Raw genomic sequence first — 18,404 nt, forward strand, 5'->3', positions numbered from 1 at the left:
GGCTCGAACCTGTGTCTCCTGCATTAACAGGCAGATTCTCATCCACTGTGCCACCAGGGAAGTCCCCTCATCATTATTTTTTTAAGTCAAGAGGCTTAAAGAAGTCTGAAATAATAATCTTGATTATTCACAGCAACTCAGGAAGGATGAACGAGGTGACCCCAGGAAGGGAGGGGGGCAGCCTTTTTATGAATCATCATCTCAGTCTCTCTGCACTGATTGTCTTGTGACCTCAGGTGGCATGTAGCACTAAACCAGGCTTCGATGTGTGAGTGGCCCTCTAGCTCCTCCAGGACTGCTGTGGAGCTAGCTGGAGGCAGGGTTTGCTCCTGGGATTTTGTGTGTGTGTCTTGATGAAAGACTGCGGCAGGGCTGAGTGAGCTGTTCATTCTCCAGGGGTTGGGGCTCAGGGTTCCCCTCCATACCCTCCACCCATCCCCCACCCCCATCCAGGCCACAATTTTGCCCTGGGGCAGGTTGTTCAGTCTTTCTGTTGGGCTGGCAATTTGAGCGGAACTAGTAGCCAACAGCCATAATGGACTAGGTGAGTGTTGTTAAATTACAATAACATCCACGCTTCCAGGGAAGCTGCAAAAGTCATTCCCGTCATATGTACTCAAAATCAACAGCCAAATTACTCCTGCCAAATGCTCTGAGCTACTGAATAAAGCCCTGTACTATTTAAATGGTAACTCCAACACTCTAGTACCATGCCTGAATAGTAATCATGAAAATTCTTACCAGTATCCTCCGTAATGCCTGATAATGATTATTTATTGATTGACTACCACATATAAGGTTCTTTTGCAAGTGCTTTAGGTGTGCCGGGATACTTGTCTCATAACAACCTTGCAAGGTTATAAGGAGTAGCCAGAAATAAGAGTTGTTATCCCATCTGATAGATGGGGAAAGAGAAATTCAGGGCATGTAGGCAACTTGCTCAGTGTCACCCCAGTGGTGATATCAATTTGATTAAAATATATTCTTTGAAAAAAAAAATAACTCAAGACTTCTCCATGGGACTTCCCTGGTGATACAGTGGATACGAATCTGCCTGCCAATGCAGGGGCACAGGTTTGATCCCTTATCTGCAAAGATCCCTCATGTGCTGGGCAACTAAGCCCGGACACCACAACGACTGAGCCCATGCTCTAGAGCCCATGGGCCACGTGCGCTGAAACCCATGCCCCTAGAACCTGTGTTCCGCAGCAAGAGGAGCCACCACAGTGAGAAGTCTCTGCACCTCCATGCAAAGTAGTCCCTGCTCACTGCCACTAGAGAAAGTCTATGCAGCAATGAAGTTCCAGCATGACCAAAAATAAATAATAATAATAAAAACACAGAAAACTTTTGTTTGTAAAAGCTAATTACAAGCTCACAGACATTTTAAACAAACTTTTTACTGGGAAATAAGTTACAATGGTAAAGATTAAAAATCAAGAGTTAGTAGCTTCATTAAGCAACTCCTATCATGAGTAATTTGGAATGAAAGGGTTTTTGAATGAGCTCTACCTTGGTTTCCTTAGAGAACAGCCAAGTTCTTAATAAGCATGTCTGCAAAAGAGGAGGAACCTGGGGCTGAATCTTATTTATAGAGGCAAAGGGTTATTTTTATTTCAACCTCACAGTCTTACTCTCCTCTTGAATTTGCCAGTTAACGCAGGAATACAAATGATGTGGAGATGAAGTCTGAGTTGTCTAGGTCCTACTTGCCCTACTTGAGAAACCTGTATGCAGGTCAGGAAGCAACAGTTAGAACTGGACATGGAACAGCAGACTGGTTCCAAATAGGAAAAGGAGTACGTCAAGGCTGTATATTGTCACCCTGCTTATTTAACTTATATGCAGAGTACATCATGAGAAACACTGGGCTGGAAGAAACACAAGCTGGAATCAAGATTGCCAGGAGAAATATCAATAACCTCAGATATGCGGATGACACCACCCTTATGGCAGAAAGTGAAGAAGAACTAAAGAGCCTCTTGATGAAGGTGAAGGAGGAGAGTGAAAAAGTTGGCTTAAAGCTCAACGTTCAGAAAACTAAGATCATGGCATCTGGTCCCATCACTTCATGGGAAATAGATGGGGAAACAGTGGAAACAGTGTCAGACTTTATTTTTTGGGGCTCCAAATCACTGCTGATGGTGATTGCAGCCATGAAATTAAAAGACGCTTACTCCTTGGAAGGAAGGTTATGGCCAACCTAGATAGCATATTTAAAAGCAGAGACATTACTTTGCCAACAAAAGTCCGTCTAGTCAAGGCTATGGTTTTTCCAGTGGTCATGTATGGATGTGAGAGTTGGACAGTGAAGAAAGCTGAGCGCCGCAGAATTGATGCTTTTGAACTGTGGTGTTGGAGAAGACTCTTGAGAGTCCCTTGGACTGCAAGGAGATCCAATCAATCCATCCTAAAAGAGATCAATCCTGGGTGTTCATTGGAAGGCCTGATGTTGAAGCTGAAACTCCAATACTTTGGGCACCTCATGCGAAGGGTTGACTCATTGGAAAAGACCCTAATGCTGGGTAGGATTGGAGGCGGGAGGAGAAGGGGACGACAGAGGATGAGATGGTTGGATGGCATCACCGACTCGATGGACATGGGTTTGGGTAGACTCCGGGAGTTGGTGATGGACAGAGAGGCCTGGCGTGCTGCAGTTCATGGGGTTGCAAAGAGTTGGACACGACTGAGCGACTGAACTGAACTTGCCCTACTGGAAATCCTTAGTTTAGGCTTAAGGCAGGTTTATGCAGGTATATGCTGCCATATAATTGCTCTAGTCCACAGCAGGATATCATAGTCAAGCTGTGGAACAAGTATAGATAATTTACGTTTAGTATAGTAGTCCTTAGGGCTTCCCAGGTGGCTGAATGGCAAAGAATCTGCCTGTGAATGCAAGAGACTCTGGAGACAAAGGTTTAATCCCTGGGCTGGGAAGATCCCCTGGAGGAAGAAATGACAACCCACTACATATTCTTGCTGGGAAAATCCCATGGACAGAGGGGCCTGGTGAGCTATAGTCCATGGGGTTGCAAAGAGTCAGACATGACTGAGCGACTAAGCACACACACTTAATAGTCCTTCAGGATCCCAGGAGACTAGGACTTCCATGGACAACAAAATCCACGAATGCTTGAGTCCCATATATGAAATGACATATCATTTGCATTTGACCTACACACTTACTTTAAATCATCTCTAGATTGCTTATAATATCTAATACCATGTAAATGCTATGTAAATACTTGCAAATACAATGTAAATGTTATGTAAATAGTGCAGTGCACGGCAGATTCAACTTTAGCCTTTTGGAGCTTTCTGTAATGTTTTTTTTTTTTCAAAATATTTTCAACATATGGTTGGTTTAATCCCTGATTCAGAACCTGTGGCTAAGGAGGTCTGGAGGTCGATGGTAATTGATTTAATTAAAATGGGGCAAGTTCATAGCCGTGCTACAGCCTGCTCATACTTGTTCACAAAGCTGACTGCACACAATGCTTCCTAATTCTGCATTTAGTGACATCTCATTGGTATTTTGAAATCAACCATTGCAGGAGTATTTACCTTATGTAAATTGGCAAATACTATAAATCAGAACTTTTATTCCCCAAGAGGTAGTTGTTAAACATTCAGCAGAACACTACTGAGTAGATTGTATCATTTGCTCAAAAATATCTGCTGTCAACTTTGAGAATGATCTTATGGTTGCCTGTATAAACTGCTGTATTTAAAATGGATAACCAACAAGGACCTACTGTATAGCACAGGGAACTCTGCTCAGCGTTGGGTGGCAGTGTGGCTCGGGAAGGAGTTCCGGGGAGAATGGATACGTGGATGACTGAGTCCCTTTGCTGTTCACCTGAAGCTATCACAATATTGTTAATCTGTCCTCAATCTTTTCCAGCATTAGGATCTTTTCCAGTGAGTCTGCTCTTCACATCAGGTGGCCAAAGAATTGGAGCTTTAGCTTCAGCATCAGTCCTTCCAATGAATACTCAGGGTTGATTTCCTTTAGGATTGACTGGTTTGATTAAGTGACAAAGGTTGATTAAAATTCAGTCTTGTACAAAGGACCAATAGAAGTCATGGTCCCTCTATGAAAACCTCTCAATGGATGAAGGTGGCACCCATTAAATCTTTTCAACTGGACAAAATGACTCCAGGAAAAGAGATTTTAAATGTAGTTCTGCCACTGAAGAAAAATAAACTCAAAATATTCACAATTAAGTCTAGAGAGGATCATAACTAGAAAAGAACTGGGGATGTGGCCATTGGCACAAAACATTTGATTTGGGATTTTATCATTTGCAACTAAAAGCATTCTCTATAATAAACTGCATTATAGGGTTATTGGCAGGATAAACTGAGATTGTACACATAAAGCATTTAGCAAAGTGGAGCAGTTCTTTGGAAAAATGGGCCAGAGAGCAGATAAGAAGTAGCCAAGAAATCTCAGTTAAAAGATTCAATGCTGGGATTTCCCTGGCAGTCCAGTGGTTAAGACTCTGTCTTCCAATGCCAAAGGGTGTGGGTTCAATCCCTGGTCAAGGAACTAAGGTCCCCCATGCTGCAGTGTGCAGTCAAAAATGAAAAAGAAAAGATTCAATTCTAATAATTTCACAAATGGAAATGACCCTGTACTGGGTCAGTATGGTAGGATGGAAAGAACTTGTGTTGTAGAATCCTGTAGGGTTGAGTTGGAACCTCTGCCACTTGACAAGCTGAATGGCATTGAGCAATTCACAAGCAAACAAATTCTGGGCCTTGGTTGTTTCATCTACATAATGGGTATAATATGATTTCCTTGTAATGATTAAAATAAATAATAAAGCATGAAGCATCATTCTTGGTGTCTAGTACACATTGGGCACCTCTCTCCTCCTAAATCACCTGCTACCAGCACCTAATTGGTAAGAAGGGTTTATTGATTTCTACTCAAGGTGCTTTCTAATGAATAGTGTATGATTTTCTCAGTACTTGTTCTTTTGCCAGAATTCAAACACAGGAAGAAACTTAATTTGCTTTAGAAGAAAAAGAGTCACAACTAATAGTGACACCCATCTGTCCTGAGTAGTGCAAAGCCCTGACTTGGCGAGACCATCTCTGACCGAAAGGAGTTATCTATCCCACTCAACTCGTAGTATTCCCATGGATGACCTCTGTTGTCTAAGGATGGTCATTTGCCTACATGGGTACAGTAAACTGAATTAAGGAGTATATATTCCAGTATATTCCCTGTTTGGGCTGAAGACTTCTCTCCCTTGCTGGCCATAGAGAAGAAAGCACAAAGTTCTAGGACTGTTGCCTGCCATCTTGGAACTGTGAGGGGTACCAGCCTGAGGCTGAATCCAGACGCTGAGGACAGTAGCACATAGGAATGGAAACAAAATGTATCTGTGATGCCGCCTTTGTGCTTGTAATCAGACTGCATCTAGATTCCCCTTCAACTTCTGGCTTTACAGTTACAGGAGGTAATGAATTTCCTTGTTTTTATGCCAGGCTGTCAGTCGGTAGAAGCTGATCAATGCTGAGTGTGCGGCAGCACCAAAGGGTAGGGTCCATGCCAGGGGTGCTGAGGATCACAGGCCAGAAGTCTAGTCCCCTGGGTCCCTAGCTGGTTTCTACTTTGTGCTAGCTGTGTGGCTGTTAGAAAATGACTCAGCCTCTCTCTGCTTCAGTTTCTGCATCTGAGAAGCAATGATAATAATAGATCTTATCTCATAGAGTTCCTGAGAGGATACATTTGCATCACACACAGGGTCTGGTGCACAGTGAGTTTTAATATAATCTGATGCGTTATCATGATCACCTCCAGATGCAAAGATCATCTAAGGATCCACAGAGTGATGCTGAACTGGGGCCCCCTTTCTCTTCCTTTCTGTTCTTGACTCTACATCTCTTCATGACATTGGGTTTTGTTCTTGTTCCCTTTCTGGATCGCCTTTCCTTCTTTTGTCCCTTGCGCTAGCTGTAATTGGCATTGATTTATAGCATTATTTGTGGTCTTTCAAAATAAGTAATTTTACATTTCTTTTTAATTTACGAAGTCAAAGATAGAACATTTTATATTTGCTTCAATAAAAAAAAAAGTTTAGATTTGCTTTTTTTATAACCCTCTTGCATTCATCTGCTTGGCTTTGGTCCAGCGTTCCATTCTGTCAAAATCATTGTATATCTTGACATTGTCAGTTATTGCCTTTGCTGTCTTTCCTGGCTTTTAAGCTTTCACCAAGCCCTTGACAAAACCTGCAATTTAGGACTACTCTTATCAGTTATCAGGTTAGGTGTATGTGGTGGGAAACTCTAAATCAGTGCCTCTCAAACTTTGTGAGTATACGAATTACCTGGAGAGCTTGTCAAAACACAGATTCCCGGGCTCCAGAGCAGCTCTGTACTGGTGACTGAGAATCTGTGTAGAGATAGTGCAGAATAGGGCTTTCCTAAATAGTGATGCTGAAGCTGAAGCTCTAATACTTTGGCCACATGATGCAAAAGCTGACTCATTGGAGAAGACTCTGATGCTGGGAAAGATCAAAGGCCAAAGGGGAGGGGGGTGGCAGAGGATGAGATGGTTAGACAGTATCATCTACTCAATGGACATGAATTTGAACAAACTTCAGGAAAGAGTGAAGGACAGGGAAGCCTGGCATGCTGCAGTCCATGAGGTCACAAAGAGCTGGACATAACTTAGCGACTGAACAACAACAACAAATAGTGGCTTAATCAAGTTAATGGTTTATTTTCTCTTATGTTAAAGAAATTCATAGGCAGCTGATTCAGGGCTGGTACTGTGGTGTCAGAGCCTAGACTCCTTCTGTCTTCTTTCTGCTGTGCATGGCATGCAATTTCCTATTCCAAAATGGTTGCTTGAGCTCCAGCCATTGTGTCCACATTCAAGTCAGTAAGAATGATGAAGGTGGTGAGTCCACTCTTTTTAAGGATGTGTTCCGGAAGTCCATGGCATTTCCACTTATATCTTCTTGAGAAGAACTTGGTCATTTAGCCAAATCACACTAGTTAAACTGGGCGGGGGAGTTGGCTGTGGGCTCCTGGGCACAAAAGCATTTTTTTTTTTTGTCTCCTGTTTCTTGTAGGCAAGACTGCAGCCTCCATGTCTTTCCCTGAGTTCCAAAGGGTGAGTTCCAAACAGCTGCTAATCAAAGGAGGAGGAGCCAAAAAACCACGAGGCAAGATTAAAAGGACCTGAGAAGCTCACAGAGATTAGGAGACTGAGGCCCTGCACATACCCTAATCTTGTCCAAAATCCCACCCTGGAAGTACTGTTATAAAACTCCTCACCAAATCCTCCTGAGTTGGGACATGTAGTTTTTTTTTTTTTTTTTTTAAGGCAGGAGCCCGCTGTGTCCCCCTTTTCTTGGCAAAACAATTGTTGTTCAGTCACTAAATTGTGTCCAACTCTTTGTGACCCCATGGATTGCAGCATGCCAGGGTTCCCTGTCCTTCACTATTTCCCAGAGTCTGCTCAAACTCATGTCCACTGAGTTGGTGACGCCATCTAACCATCTCACCCTCTGTCGTCCCCTTCTCCTCTTGCCCTCAATCTTTCCCAGCGTCAGTATCTTTTCCAATGAGTCAGCTCTTCACATCAGGTGGCCAAAGTATTGGAGCTTCAGCTTCAGCATCAGTCCTTCCAATGAATATTCAGGGTTGATTTTCTTTAGGATTGACTTGTTTGATCTTCTTGCAGTCCAAGGGACTCTCAAGAGTCTTCTCCAGCCCCACAGTTTGAAAGCATCAATTCTTCAGCGCTCAGCCTTCTTTAAAGCTATCCTTTTCTACTCTATCTCTGGGATTTGCTTCGGCAAATGTGCACAGAGAGGCCGAGCTTTCAGTAACACTTGGGCCCATGATATTGTGAAGGTCTTGTGACCAACCTCTCAAGCACATTCCAACCTCTGCTTGCAGTGGGTCAGCTTCTATTCGAAGGCCAAAGAAAGTCGTGTGACCAAGACCGAGGTAAGCGGTAGACTTCTCCCACAAGGGAGTAAATATTTTGGAATGCATTTTAATCTCCCCCAAGCCCATAGGCAGGTGCATTGGTGTGGAACGAGCACTAGGCTGAGAACCAGGAGTCCTGAGTTCTGGGCCCAGATCTGCTGTTAATGGTTTGTGTGACCTTGGACACATTACTAATCCTTTCCGGATCTCAGAGACCTATTCAGGCTTTGGGCTTAAGAAGCTATGGCTTGAAAAAACAAGTCACTGCCTCTCAAACTTCTAATCTCCTCTCAACGTAGCTTAGTCTCTTTACTTATTCCAAGCAAAAATGCACACGCTTTAGAGCCCCTTCACCACTGGGCAAGCGGTCAGGACTCTGTTAATGATCAAACTGGAGCACCATGCAGCTGGTCTCTCTGGTCACATGGAAGCTCAGGAAGAAATGAAGCCACTGGGAAAAACCACTGATGCCGTGACCTTCTGCTCACAGGGCCCCAGTGCAGGCCGAAGACAGGTGAGCTTTAATTTTGGTGATTTATGATAATGCCTCTGAGTGCGCGGGTAAACATGCCACGGTTTATTTTGCAGAATTAATGAAGTCTGATTAATCTTTCAGTCTCCAGCAGATTCTGTTCTGAGAAATGAAGCGAGACTGTCAGACTTTTGTGTGAATTATGGAGCGAGGATTCACAGCCCTTGGAATCATCTGGAATCCTCACAAGGCGATCTTTCAAGTCCCGAGCATCTCTGGGTGGAAGCTTTGCTGTCTTTAGACCGGATGACTGCTGACTAGGGAGAGACCCTTTGAAGAAGACACTGCAATACACTAACAGCCGCTGCAGTTAAGTGAGCTGTTACCACACGTCAGGCTCTCTGCCTGGTCCTTCGCACGTAGCATCGTCCCAATTATTATAAAGAGCACCCACTTTATTTCCACATTTTTTTTAAAAAAGCTTTATTTTAATTGGAGAATAATTACTTTACAGTATTGTCTTGGTTTTTATGAATCGGCCATTGGCATACATGTGTCCATCCTGCACCCCCTCCCACCTACCTCCCCACCACATACCTCCAGGTTGTCATAGAGCACTGGCTCTGGGTTTGGGTCACACATCAAAATCCCACTGGTTGTCTGCTTTACATATGGTAATGTATGTGTTTCAGTGCTATTCTCTTAAATCATCCCACCCTCTCCTCCCAATGAGTCCAAAAGTCTGTTCTTTATGTGTGTTTCCTTTGTGGCCATCCACATAAGATTGTCGGTACCGTATTTCTAGATTTCACATGTATGCGTTAATATACAACATTTGTCTTTCTCTTTCTGACTTCACTCTCTAGAACAGGCTCTAGGTTCATCCACCTCATTAGAACTGACTCAAATGTGTTCCTTTTTATAGCTCAGTAATATTCCATTGTGTATATGTACCACAACTTTCTTATCCATTCTTCTGCCGATGGACATCTAGGTTGATTCCATGTCCTAGCTATTGTAAATAGAAGAGCACCCACTTTCATTTGGATAGCTATAAGTTCAAACCCTGGTCTCACAATTTAAAAGCTGAGTGACTTTGAGTGTGTAGCCTGGACCCTGTGCCCCTCACCATATCTTCTATCCCCAACTTCTCTGCCTACCCAAGTTCTACCACATGGATCATTCCAGCATGTTGACCTCTCACACTTTAGTGGGAGAGATAAACATGTAAACATGTTTGAAAATATATATATATAAATATATAAATATAAATATATATATATATATATATTGAAAATAAAACTCATGAACCCACGGGTGGCTCCACGCTGCAGGCTGAAGAATTCAATTTATCTATTATTACAACACTGGGGCTAAATGTCTCTGAAAAGAACTGGAGGTGATAAAGACCCATCTCAGAGTTTGTGGTTGCTGTTATTGAGATGCACAAGTGAGATGGAGGAGGTTATAATAGAGTGGGGAGGGCCTTGGGATAGCAATCAGGAGAGCTGAATTTGAGTCCTGTCTCAGCTCAGACATAGCTTGCTCAGAGGACATCCATAGACACCCATCTGAGGTGTCAAATATCGTATATTAACGCGTATATATGGAATCCTTCTCCCAGGATCCCTTTAGTTATATTGCTATATTTTCACATAGCATTCTCACTTCCTGAGATTATCTTATTTACTTGTTGGCTTGTTTTCCTTTCCTTCTTTCTTTCTTTTTAAAATTTATTTATTTATTAGGTTTTTCCGGGTCTTAGTTGTGGCATGTGTGAATGTGTGCTAAATTGGTCCAGTCATGTCTGACTCTGCAACCCTATCGACTGCAGCCCGCCAGGCTCCTCAGTCCATGAGATTCTCCAGGCAAGAGTACTGAAGTGGGTTGCTGTGCCCTTCTCCAGGGATTGAACCTGCATCTCTTATGTCTCCTGCATTGGCAGGAGGGTTCTTTACCACCAGCATCACCTGGGAAGCCCTGTGGCATGTGGAATCTTTAGTTGCAGCATGTGGGATCTAGTTCCCTAATCTGTGATCAGACCGAGGCCCCTTGCATTGGGAGCTCAGAGTCTTAGCAACTGGACCACCAGGGAAGTCTCCCATTTTTCAATTGTTTTGTTTTTTTCTTTTTGATATTGTTTTTCATCCTTTCCATCCTCAGACATTCATGTGGAGCTTATTGTACACTGAATATTTGTGTCTCTTCTTAAATTCATATGCTGAGGCCCTAACATCAGTGTGGCTGTATTTGAACATGTGGACTTTAAGGAAGTAGAAAAGGTTACTTGAGGTCATAAGGATGGGTCCCTGACCCAATAGGATTAATGTCCTTTTAAGAAGAGTGAGCCCGACATTGACTCCACCTTCCCAGTCCCCACTCCACCCCTTCGCCCTCTTTCTCTTCCGCATCTAAACACCATGTGAAGTCACTGCAGGAAAGTGACTCTAAAAGCCAGGAAGACAGCTCTCACCAGAAACCCGGACTTCTGAGTCTTTAGAACCAGGAGAAGATGAATGGCTGTTCTTGACACCTCTCAGTCTACAGTATTTTATTATGGAAGCTTTCGCTGCCTGAGAGAGTGGATTAGTACGTGCTTCTTGAGTTGAAGTCATAACACACCACAGTCCCTGTAATGGGAGGAGAATGGAGTGGAGGCAGGGTGGGACCATTTCCAAAGGGTGATGTAAAAATAAGCCTAGTGAAAGTTAGTAGGTGTCTAGAAAAGCACAGGGGTTAAACTTATCTGTTTATTACATTTTTAAAGAGAATTTTTAAATTCTTAAAAATTTTTACCTTTATTGAAATGTAATTGACATATAAGATTGTGTAAATTTAAAGCCCTCAGTGTGTTGACTTGGCACTCTTATATGTTGAAAATAATTGTTCCCCTAGCATTAGTTAGCACCTCCATCACAGCAAGTAATTACTGTTTCCTTTTTGTGATGAGAACATTTAAGATTGCTCTCTGAGCAACTTTCAGGTGTACAATATAGTATTATTAACTGTAAGCACCATACTGTACATTACTGTACATTAGTTCCCCAGAACTTATTCATCTTATAACTACAAGTTTGGACTGCTTTGACCAACACCCACCCCTGCCCCGAATCCCTACTGCCTGGCAACCACCACTCCACTTTCTGTGTCTGTGAGTACGGTTTTTATAGAATCCACAGAAAAGTGATATCGTACAACTTGTCTTTCCCTGCCTGACTTAGCATAATGCCCTCTACCTCATCTATGTTGTAAGGGTAGGACTTCCTTCTTTCTTATGGCTGAATCATATTCCATTTATCTCTATCTCTTTCTATGTCTATATCTGTATCTCCAGTCATCCCCATTGGTATCCACGGGGATGTGGTTCCAGGAGCCCTCATGTATATCAAATCTTAGGATACTTAAGTCCCATATCAGCCCTCTGTGTCCATGGTTCTGCATCCATGGATTTAACCAACCATGGATAGTGTAGTTTTTGTTGTTGTTTAGTTGCTAAGTCTTTTGAGACCCCATGGACTCCTCTGTCTGTTGGATTCTGCAGGCAAGAAAACTGGAATGGGTTCCACCAGTACTGTACACAAAAATGTCTGATGCCTAGTCTCACATATTTTCGCTCTTTTGAGAGATTTGCCCCATCGAATACTGCTTAACTTGAATGACTATTCCCTTCTTGATCAGTTAGGTGGAATTGTTTTTCTAGTGACAGTGGCCTTTTATCTTGTACTTCATCTTAGAGATAGGGTAGCTTTTGTTTGTTTCAATGTTTCCTCTCAAACAGTGAAAATATGTAAGACGAGACGGCAGTCAGTTTTGTGTACAGTACTAGTGGCAACCCACTCCAGAATTCTTGCCTGGGGAACCCCATGGATGGAGAAGCCTGTCGGACTACAGTCCATGGTGTCCCAAAGAGTCTAACACACACAATGATGATCTAATGAAATTAATAAAGGTTCACTGCTTAAGTTGCCAAAAGAACTGTTGCTCAGCTTCTACAGATATTTAGAGGATGGTCTGAAGGGTGAACAAAATATGGCTTCTTAATGTGTGTAGAAATTTTGCTGAAGGAAAGGAATAAAGTGAATGATCTGGGGGGAAAATGCATTAACTAACTTATTATAATCCATGATAAGGTCCATGGTAGAAAACAGTGATGACTTCTGTAAATAAGGTCTCTCAGTCCGTGACACAATTCCAGTACTCTTGTCTTTGAATTCTTCAAAGGACTGGATACTTACTGTTTATGCCATTTCTCTAACAACGTGTGCACGTGATCCCCACTCAGAGATGCGGGTTTGAGTCCCAGTGCTGGCACTTAGTAGGCTGAGTCAGTTAACCACTGTTCACACCTTGTGATATTTCCTTCTAGTTTTTGTCTTATGCATTTTTCAGTACTGAGATATTATTGCATAATTTTGCCTCCTGCCTTTCTTACCTAAATTAAGCTCTTCATGTCTCCATGTTACTGAAAGCTCCTTTTTTTTTAAGATTTTTTTTTTTTGATGTGGACCATTTTTAAAGTCTTTATTGAATTTGTTACAATATTGCTTCTTTTTTATGTTCTGTTTTTTCTGGCCCAGAGGCGTGTGGGATCTTAGTTCACTGACCAGGGATCAAACCAGCACACACTGCGCTGGAAGGAGCAGTCTTAACCACTGGACCACCAGGGCAGTCCCCAAGCTCTTCTTTATGTTTTAGTTTCAATGGCTGCTTATGATAAATTTGCATGGACACGCCATGATCTTCATGTCCATTCCTCTGCTATCAGAGCAATTTTGAACAGGGAATGGCATGATTAGATTAATGTTGGTAGCTGTCAAGAGAGTGGTAGCAGGTTAGGAGGGACCAGACTGAGAGCTACTTTTATTACATGATTATTGTTGGTGGAATCAGCAGTTTTGCTGAAGAGGACCCTAAGGATCTTTTAGTCCTATGCCCTCCTTTTATGGTTGAAGAATCAATCAGAGACTCAGACAGGAAGAATGACGTCACCAGGGTGTCCCAGCCCCACCTGGGGCTCCCTAACACTCAGTCCAGTGCGCTTTCTAGTCTGGTCCAGCCTGAAATCACAGCCAAGTGGTGGCTGAACATCATCTAAAACCCACCCCCAGGGGACTAGTTCATTAGCAAATAGAGATCTAGTCTTGAAATATATTTGGTGGTTCTTTTTTTTTTTTTTTTAACAAGTTGTCAGTGTGATTAGTAATTACTGGCTGCTGGCTGAAAATAATTTCCTGCCTACCCAAACAAAGCAAATTAAGGAGAACAAATGATGTAACCCTGTTCAGGAAAAAAAAAAAGCCATTGAAACGTTCCCCAAAGAGAAGAAGCTATTATTATCCCAGACTTATAAATGGGAAGATGAGAATAGGAAGGCTGGACAACTTGTCCAGAGTGATCAGCCCAAATTAGAAGCCAGAGTTCCTGATGGCTACCCAAGGACAAGACCTCAGCTGACAGTCTGGCTTTGTCGGCTACCGGGAAAGCCAAGTTAAACAGGACGTAATTAGGGGCAAAATTTCATGCTTTCTCCTGCTCTGTGACCCCCTGACTGAGAAGCTCTTGCCAAATTTCTTGGCTTCTCTATCAACCTTCTGACCCCCATGCAGTCAGCAGGATGAGGCAGAAACATTGGGGGTGAATAAAACCCTTCCACTGCTCCCTAACCACAGCCCACTGGGCAAGTGGCTTCATCTTTCAGACCTCAGGTGGCCCGTCTGGAAAGGGGGATAAGAGGTCATTGCCTGCCCAGCTCAGTGATCCAACATATAAAGTGAGAGTACATTTCCAAAATGCATTTGCCTGGGCTCCTCTGCTGACAGGTGATAGAGTGCCCATTCAAAAGAGGCTAGGCAGGGACTTCCCTGGTGGTCCAGTGGCTGGGATTCTGTGTTCCCAATGCAGGGGACCCAGGTTCGATTCCTGGTGGGGGGACTAGATCCCACATTCGGCAACTAAGAATTCAGATGCCACAGATAAAAGATCCTGCATGCTGCATCTGAGATCAGAGATCCCACGTGCCTCAACGGAGACCCCGAGCAGCCAAAGAAAATAGATACTTAAAAGCAAACAAACAAAAACAAAACAAGAAAACCCCAAAACAACAGAGGTTAGGTAAAGGGAAAATTTACAGCAAGAACTTGATGTCAGCAGTGAGAACCTTTCCCTGCAAAAGTTAGGGTAATAATTGGGACTTCGCTGGTGGGCTAGTGGTTAGGACTCTGCATTTCCAATGCAGGGGATGTGGGTTCTATCCCTGGTCAGGGAACCAAGATCCCATGCTGCCTGGCATGGCCAAAAAGAAAATAGGATAATAATAATAATAGGATTTGCTTCCAATTCCTACTAGACAGGAAGCCCACGCTTTGTGTGACTTATCTCATTAAATCCTGGTAAACTACGAGATACCACATTTTATCAATCTTACTTGATACTGGAGTCAACCAAAGCCTTATGACCAGGATGCCATCAGAGAACTGCAAGGCTGGAGTCTCAAACCCAAGGCTCCAGGCCTCCACTCTTTTGCCTTCTGGGTTTGAGGAATGAGAAACAGGCATTTGTAAACTGCTCGTGTCCTGGCACTGTGACAATTTTTTGAGGGAGATATAATTATCCCTGATTGGCAGCTGAGAATAGCGAAGTTGCCTCTACATGAGAAAAGTATGTGTCCCATCTTAGGAGTTTGGATTTAAAGGAGCAGGTGCATCATGTACGCTTTTCCTTATGGTTTGGGTTCAAACCTAGTCAGCGGGCAAGTGTGTCTGTGACTGAAGGAAAGCAACTTGACCTTGGTCGACTTACACTGAAGGCTTGCAAGCTGAGGATGGTGGTTTCTTGGGCTTTGAGTTTAACTGCGTGAATTATTGATAAACGGACGTTTTCTGATCAGTCTCTGTGAGTGAGGCCCTGCACCACTAAGTCACGTTTGCCTCCTCCTTTAAGACTCACAGTGACTCTGTGGGAAGGTGTTATTTCCATTTAACAGATGAGGAAACTGAGGCTCAGGGGGTTCAAGTGACATGTCCTAGATCATGGAGATAATAAACAACAGAGATGGGGTTTGGATCCGCGAACGTCAGATTCTGGATTTAAGACACTTTCTATCATTCCTTAGTGGCTTCATTTGGAATCAGCACTGGAAACCTTCTAGGTCCCTGGTTAATGAGAACAAAACAAACCACAGAGATGCTTTATATCCCACCGAATTTCAGAAGATCAGACTGGAAGGGCCGTCCAAGACCAGGGAAGTTAGTGGTGCTTGAGTTCTGGGGAGGAGTGCCAAAATTCTTTGACACGTTTCTTTGAAAAAACGCACATAGCACAGATACACAAATTCTTGCTTACAAGTCTAGGGGGAAAATTGCCCTTTCCCTCATTTCCTTGTGCCTTCACCTCAAGTGTGAATTTAGTATAATGAAAGGAAGTAATGTAGTATATTTCCCAGTAGACTATGAGTTCCTATCTTAGTCATGGTTCTCCAGAGGAACAACTAATGTGTGTGTGTGTGTGTGTGTGTGTGTCTATCCATCCATTCATCTATCTATCTCTATCTAGCTGTCTATCTATCTATCTTTCTATTTTTCTGCCTATCTCTATATATTTTTTCTGGCTTAATCTATCTACCTGCCTACCTGCCTACCTGTCTATCTCTCTGGAGGCAGAGAGTTATTTTAATGAATTGGCTCATGTGATTATGGAGGCTGACAAGACCAAAGCTTGCAGGACAGGCAGACAAGCTGGAGACCCAAGAAAGAGCCGATACTGTGGCTTGAGTGCAAATGCATCTGGAGGCAGAATTTTCTCTTCTGACAGGAACCTCAGTCTTTTCTCTGTCTTCAACTGATAGGATGATGATCACCCACATTACAGAGGGTCATCAACTTCGTTCAAAGTCTGCTGATTTGAATAGTAAGCACATCTAACAAATATCTTCACAGCAACAACCTGACTGATGTTTGGCCAAACACCTGGGCACTATGGCCCAGCCAAGCAGATTCATAAGATTGACCACTGAAGCTCCTTGAAGCCAAGCCTGAGTCTCACCTGACGCTGTGTTCCCACGGCTAGACACTGTGTTCCGCACAGTGGGTGTTCAGGACATGCAGGTGTATGAATGAGTCAAATTCTAAAGCTCCCAGGATGACCTTGGAGGAAGCAAGGAAAGAGAAAGAATATTATGCTCAGCCCAGAAGAGTGGACGTGAGTCTCAGAAATAACTGAGAATCCTTGAAGAGTTGTGGATTAGGGAGGTGAATGTGGCAGTGACTTGTAGGGACCTTAGCAAAGGTGTGGCCTCCCCATGACCTTGCAGGTGTGTCTCATCAGAGCATCCTTGGCAGGGATTCCCACCTGCTGAGACCTGCGGAGCGAGGAGGGCTGGACTGGAGCCTGACTGTCAGGAGGTCTGGTCCCTGTGCCATCTCTGCCACCAACAGGCTGTGTGCCCTTGGCAGGTTGCCTCACCTCTCTGGACTCAGGCCTTGCTTCAACGGTTGGGTCAGCAAGTGGTCATTGGTAGGTAGGATCCAGTCTGCAATGGGGTTAATTGATTCAGGTCAAGTTTTAAAAGCAGTTTGTTCCGTCCCTAAGTCTGGAAGATCCCCTGGAGAAGAGAATGGCAACCCACTCCAGTATGCTTGCCTGGAAAATCCCATGGGCAGAGGAGCCTACAGTCCATGGGGTCACAAAAAGTCAGACACGACTTAGTGACTAAACAAGAAGAAAATGGCCAATATTTAAAAAAAAAAAAAAAGGTGGATAGATTTCACACACACAAAAAAATGGCTTCTATGAGAAACTGCAAAGGGCTAACAAGTCCAGGCCTGACTTTACTGGGTGGCCAGGGCAGCTGGGCAAAGCTGATGGGCTCTCTCTTCTGTGGCAGAGAGGCTGCAGGCGGCCACCAGGCAGCCCTGAGCGGCACGGCTGTCCTTGCTGCTTCTCTATTACCTGCCGGAGAGAGGTAGTTTATGTGCATCTCAGAGGCAATACTCCAAGACTCTGAGCAGCCTTGGAGTAGGGTGAGCATAGGGTTGGGGCTGACCCAGGGCGGGGAGGAAGGAGCGAGATGGACCACCTTCTCCTGTCGGTTGCCGGCTCCCAGCTGGGACAGCACTTAAATAATTTTTCTCTCATTTTCTGACTGTCCTAGGAGTTCTTGTGGGACATGATTTTGAATATGCATCTCGACACCTTCAAGAGTTTGGGAAGGGACTTCCCTGGTGCTCCAGCATTTAAGCCTTCACCTTCCAACGAAGGGAGTGTGTGTTTAATCCCTGGTTGGGGAACTAAGATCCCACATGACGTGGGGCCAAAAGCCCAAAATACATTGTAACAAGTTCAATAAAGACTTTTTAAGAGAATATATTATTTAAAAAAGAAGAGTGTGGGAAGATTTTGTTTGTCTCCTGAGATTATTCAAATTTGAGGAATGTGGACTGGCAATTCATACACAAGCTTAGTCACAGCTCTTCATTGTATGAGGATGCCCAGAATGTGGCCTTATTACCCGCTGCAGGTGACCTTCTGAGTCCTCACTCTCCTTCAAAGATCTATAATTGCTCAGTGAGAAGGACATTTCCAAACTGCTGTCTTTGGTGATGAGTGACAGAAAGCCCACTTGAAATGGATCAGACAAGGGGAAAATGTATTAGAAAGACTTTCACTCATATCCTGGGGTAAGAACTTTGGGGGAACGTGGGATTATGGATCTGATCTCAAGGAGTTTAGGCTCTGTCCAAAGGGCAAGGGGAGCCCATGAGAAAAGTAGTTACATTTGATTTCTGCTTGGAAAGCACGTGAGACTTGGAGGCAGGCAAGCCCAGCTTTGTCGTCCACTAGCTTAGCTAGCAGTGTGAAGTCTCAGTTTCTTCATCTTTAAGACAGCTTCCTTCCTTGCTGGCCTGTTTTGGGAATTAGCACAATACTTGGCAACATCCTGGCGCACAGTAGGAGCTTAAGATATGCCAGCTGTGGT

The sequence above is a fragment of the Giraffa tippelskirchi genome, chromosome 6 (genome assembly GCF_054371585.1).
Source record: "Giraffa tippelskirchi isolate mGirTip1 chromosome 6, T2T-mGirTip1v1.2.pri, whole genome shotgun sequence".
NCBI lineage: Eukaryota > Metazoa > Chordata > Mammalia > Artiodactyla > Giraffidae > Giraffa > Giraffa tippelskirchi.